The following is a 6,153-nucleotide window of genomic DNA, read 5'->3' on the forward strand; positions in this document are numbered from 1 at the left end:
CATGATGGTTATAAATAGGGGGTTGTGTGGCTTACCTTGTGATAGGCACTGATAGATTTCAGAGGCCCGAAGATTCTGGAGTCATGGACTGAGCCAGGCCATTTTGCCACAACATTGCTGATCACACAGTCAGCATTGCAGACCATCTGAAATCATAAGATGAGGAATATTACACCAATCAATGCACATCACTGGCAATGCAGAGTGTTCGTCAATGGACAATATCAAAAAGTTATGTTCACCTGAACATTAATGCTGTGAAAGGATTTCCTATTCACAAAATCGGCCTCATGGGCACCTGAGGGGGCTTTTTATCCTTATGTGTGTGCAGTCCACTGCACCAATGACATTAGGGGAAACCTGTCACACAAAGTAATGAGTATCCTACTATGTGTTAACAGTTGTCCTGTAATTTGTAGATCCTCTTACCTGCAATCCTATAGAACTCCTCTTTGATGTCACAGAGTCTTCTGTGGCCAGGAAGGAGATGAAGACATCTGCTAATGCTTTGATAGCCAGACACACACTCCTTATTGTGCGGCAAATTGTGGCCTTGTTCAGCTGATCTGCATCCCCCACTGAGTACAGGAAGGCTCCACTAGCAAAAAAGCGCAAGGCCACACAAACCATTTGCTCCACACTCAGTGCATGGCTCCGTGCAGTGCGGTGCTTAATCCTGGGACCCAGTAGTCTGCATAGATACCTGATGCCATCTGCAGAAAACCTGTATCTTTCATATAGATGGTCATCAGGGAAGGCCAGTGGGTCCAACCGGTCCCTGAAGACCCTTTCTCGCCTGAAGGCTCTCCCTCAGCACAAGTGCTTCTTCATCCACCACATCTCGCACGAATGGGCATGCCATTGTCAGAGCAGAAAGGAACACACAATTTTGGGCCTTCATATAGGCTAGTGGCCACACCTGGTGCTGGGGGTGGGCAAAAGAGGGCGATGCCTTATAACGATGACTTGGTTGTACTGATTGCTGGGAAAATAAAAAAACCTTAGAAAGATGCCACCGTCCTGTGTGCTCACAATAAGAGCTCATATGTCATGGCTCACTTGACTTTACGAGAATATACCTAATTTTTATTTTGAGCTGTGTCATCTTCTTGGAGCTGGGGGAGGAAAGAAAAATAATGATTAATACATTTGTGTTACAGTTAGCATACAGTGTACATTGAAGGCATATCTCACCTCCCTCTCAAGTTTTTTTATTTCAAGGTCCAGTTTCCTAATTGACTTTTTTTTATTTCAAACTCCAGTGCAAGATTTTCCATCTTTTTTTTGTATCCCATGTAGAGATGGAAGGACATACCTTGAATGAAGCGGGTGGCATCTTGGGGAGGAACCTATGCTCGTCTCTTTCCCCCAGGGATCCACTCTAAGACGGGCCTGCCTTTATTTAGCTCCAAGGCCATGTCCTCTGCTGGGGTAAGGTCAGCCTTTGGTGACCCACCACCCGTGCCTTGTCTGTGGGTATTCTTTTTCACTGCTAAAACAGTACAGACAATGTGTGAGCAGGCACCTTCTGGGTACAATATATGCTTGTGCTTTTGTTAAATATTAGTCAGGGACCATACCATTCTGCAGAATGTTCTTGTATTTGATTTTGACCTGCTGCCATGTCCGTTTTGGCCCGTTCATGTTTAATCTACACACACACACACACACACATTTAATGGAGTCACACTGCAAAAAATTACTTGGTATTTTTGTCTTGTTTTCAGTAAAAATATCAAAAATTTATCATAGCTTTATACAGTGTGATGGAGTTACTTTACACAATTTCACTCATATCTGCAGTGCATTTCAATTAAAATTTAACCGTTTCATAATTACAGTACAACTGCATTTTTGGAGATGTGAATTAAATATTTGAATTGTAATTGTGATGTTTCAGCGGAGCGGTGAGTGTGTAATTGTGCACTACTTACGCATTCAGGCGGTCTGCAATACTTTGCCACGCTTTTTCTCTTTGCTTTATCACTGTGGCGGTGTTGCCTTTCTTCTTAATTATATCTTTTACCTCCTCGTATGCCTCCATGAGGATTTGTGCTTCCGACGGGGAAAAGTACGCGGCTCTAGTTGCCATGGTAAATCAGTTAATCTGTGATCTGTGGCGGGGTCTATTTGAGTGAGCCGTGAGCGCGCACCTATCCAGGATTGGTTTCACCTGGCTTAATGAATCCGTGTCTGCTCATCCTGGCTTGGTCTTTGTGCAACCAATTAAGCCTGGGACGCACATGTTTTGGCTTCATTGAGCTCAGCTGAGTCATTTATCCCGGATGTCTTAATTCTACTTTTGTGCAACAGGCCCCAGGTGATATATGACCTAATGTTGGTATACAGCCATCCATGTTTCAAAGCCGGTTATTTTTCCCCCCAATTAACCCAATGACACCCACTGTTTGGCTGGCATGATTTAGGAATTCTACCCCCTTTTAAACATTGTGTGTTTGAGCTATAGACGCATGGGTTGTACCATCGGATTTGTCTTTGTCTTCTGCATCCAGTGGTACAAAGAGTTAGTCTGTGTGATCAACGAGGGCTGAGATAGAGCGGTGTTTGTGAGACAAAGGTGGATCCTGAAGAGGCCCTGGTCTTGTTTTTACAAAAACATCTGTATAGTCAGAATGGTTTGAATTACAAACTATTAAAAGCTATCTATGAAAAGCTCACACTCTACCGAACATGCACGTGCAACATGTTTTGCTCTATGACGCTCACAAGCTACACAAGGGTTGTTAGAATGTAAGGGGTTCTTCTACATAGAAGACCAAAGGAAAACCCTGTACATAGTGTCTGTAATACTTTAATAAGCTCACATAGTTTCTGTCACAAACTCCAAACTCCACAGAGTTGTCACTGACTAGTTGGATACTCATTTCCCACTGAGCAAAGTAATTCTGTGCTTTACAGCATTCATGTAAATTCATTTTGATCAGGTTTTTGCTTTGGCAGACTTTATTATGTTTATTGACATTTATCAATGAAACTCGTGAATGCAACTGTTTATGTCAAATAGTGTTGTTTTCTACTTGTAACCCTGGTTGTCCTGAAAGGAAAATGGTAAAACAGTTCATTGAGAAGCTAAATATAAGCGCTGGACATGCAGATATATGAAAGTCAGATAAATGAAAAAATGGATTTTTGATGGTGTCTTAGGACTGATAGTTTTAGCTTCATAGGCTTTCTGTTAATTACAATAAGGATTTAGGATTTTTTTTTTTACATGATCAACATCCACTCAGAACATAATCCCTTCATCAATGTCCCATTGAAGAACAAAGAACAGTCATCAAAGGTGGAAGGAAAATGAACAAAGTCATGCTTAGCCACCAGATTCATGCTCTGAAAGGAATATCTTAAATCGTCATCATGGATAGCGAGACCTAACACTGTCAAAACACATTTCTCAAGTAAAGAACTATAGAAATGATCCCTGAAAGTATAGTCTTGGTGTATCATTTGTTGTGATCAAGGAGGAGCATCTTGAAAAGAGCATTTGCACCACCGGTTTGTGTTGCGTTCTCAGCATCAACAGCTGTTTTAATCAAATTGTGTTAATTATGGAGAATTGCGAGGTTCGGCAAAATAGAAATATGGCCAACGATGCTGGTTGCCAACAGGTGATATATGACCTAATGTTGGTATGACAGCCATCCATGTTTCAAAGCCGGTTATTTTTTCCCCCAATTAACCCAATGACACCCACCGTTTGGCTGGCATGATTTAGGAATTCTACCCCCTTTTAAACATTGTGTTTGAGCTATAGACGCATGGGTTGTACCATCGGATTTGTCTTTGTCTTCTGCATCCAGTGGTACCAAGAGTTAGTCTGTGTGATCAACGAGGGCTGAGACAGAGCGGTATTTGTGAGACAAAGGCGGATCCTGAAGAAGCCCTGGTCTTGTTTTTACAAAAACATCTGTATAGTCAGAATGGTTTGAATTACAAACTATTAAAAGCTATCTATGAAAAGCTCACACTCTACCGAACATGCACGTGCAACATGTTTTGCTCTATGACGCTCACAAGCTACACAAGGGTTGTTAGAATGTAAGGGGTTCTTCTACATAGAAGACCAAAGGAAAACCCTGTACATAGTGTCTGTAATACTTTAATAAGCCTCACATAGTTTCTGTCACAAACTCCAAACTCCACAGAGTTGTCACTGACTAGTTGGATACTCATTTCCCACTGAGCAAAGTAATTCTGTGCTTACAGCATTCATGTAAATTCATTTGATCAGGTTTTTGCTTTGGCAGACTTTATTATGTTTATTGACATTTATCAATGAAACTCGTGAATGCAACTGTTTATGTCAAATAGTGTTGTTTTCTACTTGTAACCCTGGTTGTCCTGAAAGGAAAATGGTAAAACAGTTCATTGAGAAGCTAAATATAAGCGCTGGACATGCAGATATATGAAAGTCAGATAAATGAAAAATGGAGTTTTTGATGGTGTCTTAGGACTGATAGTTTTAGCTTCATGGCTTTCTGTTAATTACAATAAGGATTTAGGATTTTTTTTTTTACATGATCAACATCCACTCAGAACATAATCCCTTCATCAATGTCCCATTGAAGAACAAAGAACAGTCATCAAAGGTGGAAGGAAAATGAACAAAGTCATGCTTAGCCACCAGATTCATGCTCTGAAAAGGAATATCTTAAATCGTCATCATGGATAGCGAGACCTAACACTGTCAAAACACATTTCTCAAGTAAAGAACTATAGAAATGATCCCTGAAAGTATAGTCTTGTGTATCATTTGTTGTGATCAAGGAGGAGCATCTTGAAAAGAGCATTTGCACCACCGGTTTGTGTTGCGTTCTCAGCATCAACAGCTGTTTTAATCAAATTGTGTTAATTATGGAGAATTGCGAGGTTCGGCAAAATAGAAATATGGCCAACGATGCTGGTTGCCAACAGGTGATATATGACCTAATGTTGGTATACAGCCATCCATGTTTCAAAGCCGGTTATTTTTCCCAATTAACCCAATGACACCCACCGTTGGCTGGCATGATTTAGGAATTCTACCCCCTTTTAAACATTGTGTGTTTGAGCTATAGAGCATGGGTTGTACCATCGGATTTGTCTTTGTCTTCTGCATCCAGTGGTACCAAGAGTTAGTCTGTGTGATCAACGAGGGCTGAGACAGAGCGGTATTTGTGAGACAAAGGCGGATCCTGAAGAAGCCCTGGTCTTGTTTTTACAAAAACATCTGTATAGTCAGAATGGTTTGAATTACAAACTATTAAAAGCTATCTATGAAAAGCTCACACTCTACCGAACATGCACGGTGCAACATGTTTTGCTCTATGACGCTCACAAGCTACACAAGGGTTGTTAGAAGGTAAGGGTTCTTCGCATAGAAGACCAAAGGAAAACCCTGTACATAGTGTCTGTAATACTTTAATAAGCTCACATAGTTTCTGTCACAAACTCCAAACTCCACAGAGTTGTCACTGACTAGTTGGATACTCATTTCCCACTGAGCAAAGTAATTCTGTGCTTACAGCATTCATGTAAATTCATTTTGATCAGGTTTTTGCTTTGGCAGACTTTATTATGTTTATTGACATTTATCAATGAAACTCGTGAATGCAACTGTTTATGTCAAATAGTGTTGTTTTCTACTTGTAACCCTGGTTGTCCTGAAAGGAAAATGGTAAAACAGTTCATTGAGAAGCTAAATATAAGCGCTGGACGTGCAGATATATGAAAGTCAGATAAATGAAAAATGGATTTTTGAAGGTGTCTTAGGACTGATAGTTTTAGCTTCATAGGCTTCCTGTTAATTACAATAAGGATTTAGGATTTTTTTTTTTACATGATCAACATCCACTCAGAACATAATCCCTTCATCAATGTCCCATTGAAGAACAAAGAACAGTCATCAAAGGTGGAAGGAAAATGAACAAAGTCATTCCTAGCCACCAGATTCATGCTCTGAAAGGAATATCTTAAACCTCGTCATCATGGATAGCGAGACCTAACACTGTCGAAACACATTTCTCAAGTAAAGAACTATAGAAATGATCCCTGAAAGTATAGTCTTGGTGTATCATTTGTTGTGATCAAGGAGGAGCATCTTGAAAAAGAGCATTTGCACCACCCGGTTTGTGTTGCGTTCTCAGCAGCAAC

General features: G+C 40.5%; 3 non-coding genes across 3 annotated transcripts; all 3 read right to left on the reverse strand.

Moving 5' to 3' along the window:
• Positions 1-3,242: 3,242 nt before the first annotated feature.
• LOC123490053 lies at positions 3,243-3,458 on the reverse strand. The gene has a single exon (XR_006660803.1). It is a non-coding gene; the product is annotated as a small nucleolar RNA U3 (small nucleolar RNA).
• A 1,090-nt stretch (positions 3,459-4,548) lies between these two features.
• On the reverse strand, positions 4,549-4,765 carry LOC123490054. The gene has a single exon (XR_006660804.1). It is a non-coding gene; the product is annotated as a small nucleolar RNA U3 (small nucleolar RNA).
• Positions 4,766-5,849: 1,084 nt separating this feature from the next.
• On the reverse strand, positions 5,850-6,067 carry LOC123490042. Its single transcript, XR_006660792.1, has one exon. It is a non-coding gene; the product is annotated as a small nucleolar RNA U3 (small nucleolar RNA).
• Between the last annotated feature and the right edge of the window lie 86 nt (positions 6,068-6,153).

This window comes from Coregonus clupeaformis, unplaced genomic scaffold (assembly GCF_020615455.1).
Source record: "Coregonus clupeaformis isolate EN_2021a unplaced genomic scaffold, ASM2061545v1 scaf3477, whole genome shotgun sequence".
Taxonomy (NCBI): Eukaryota; Metazoa; Chordata; class Actinopteri; order Salmoniformes; family Salmonidae; genus Coregonus; species Coregonus clupeaformis.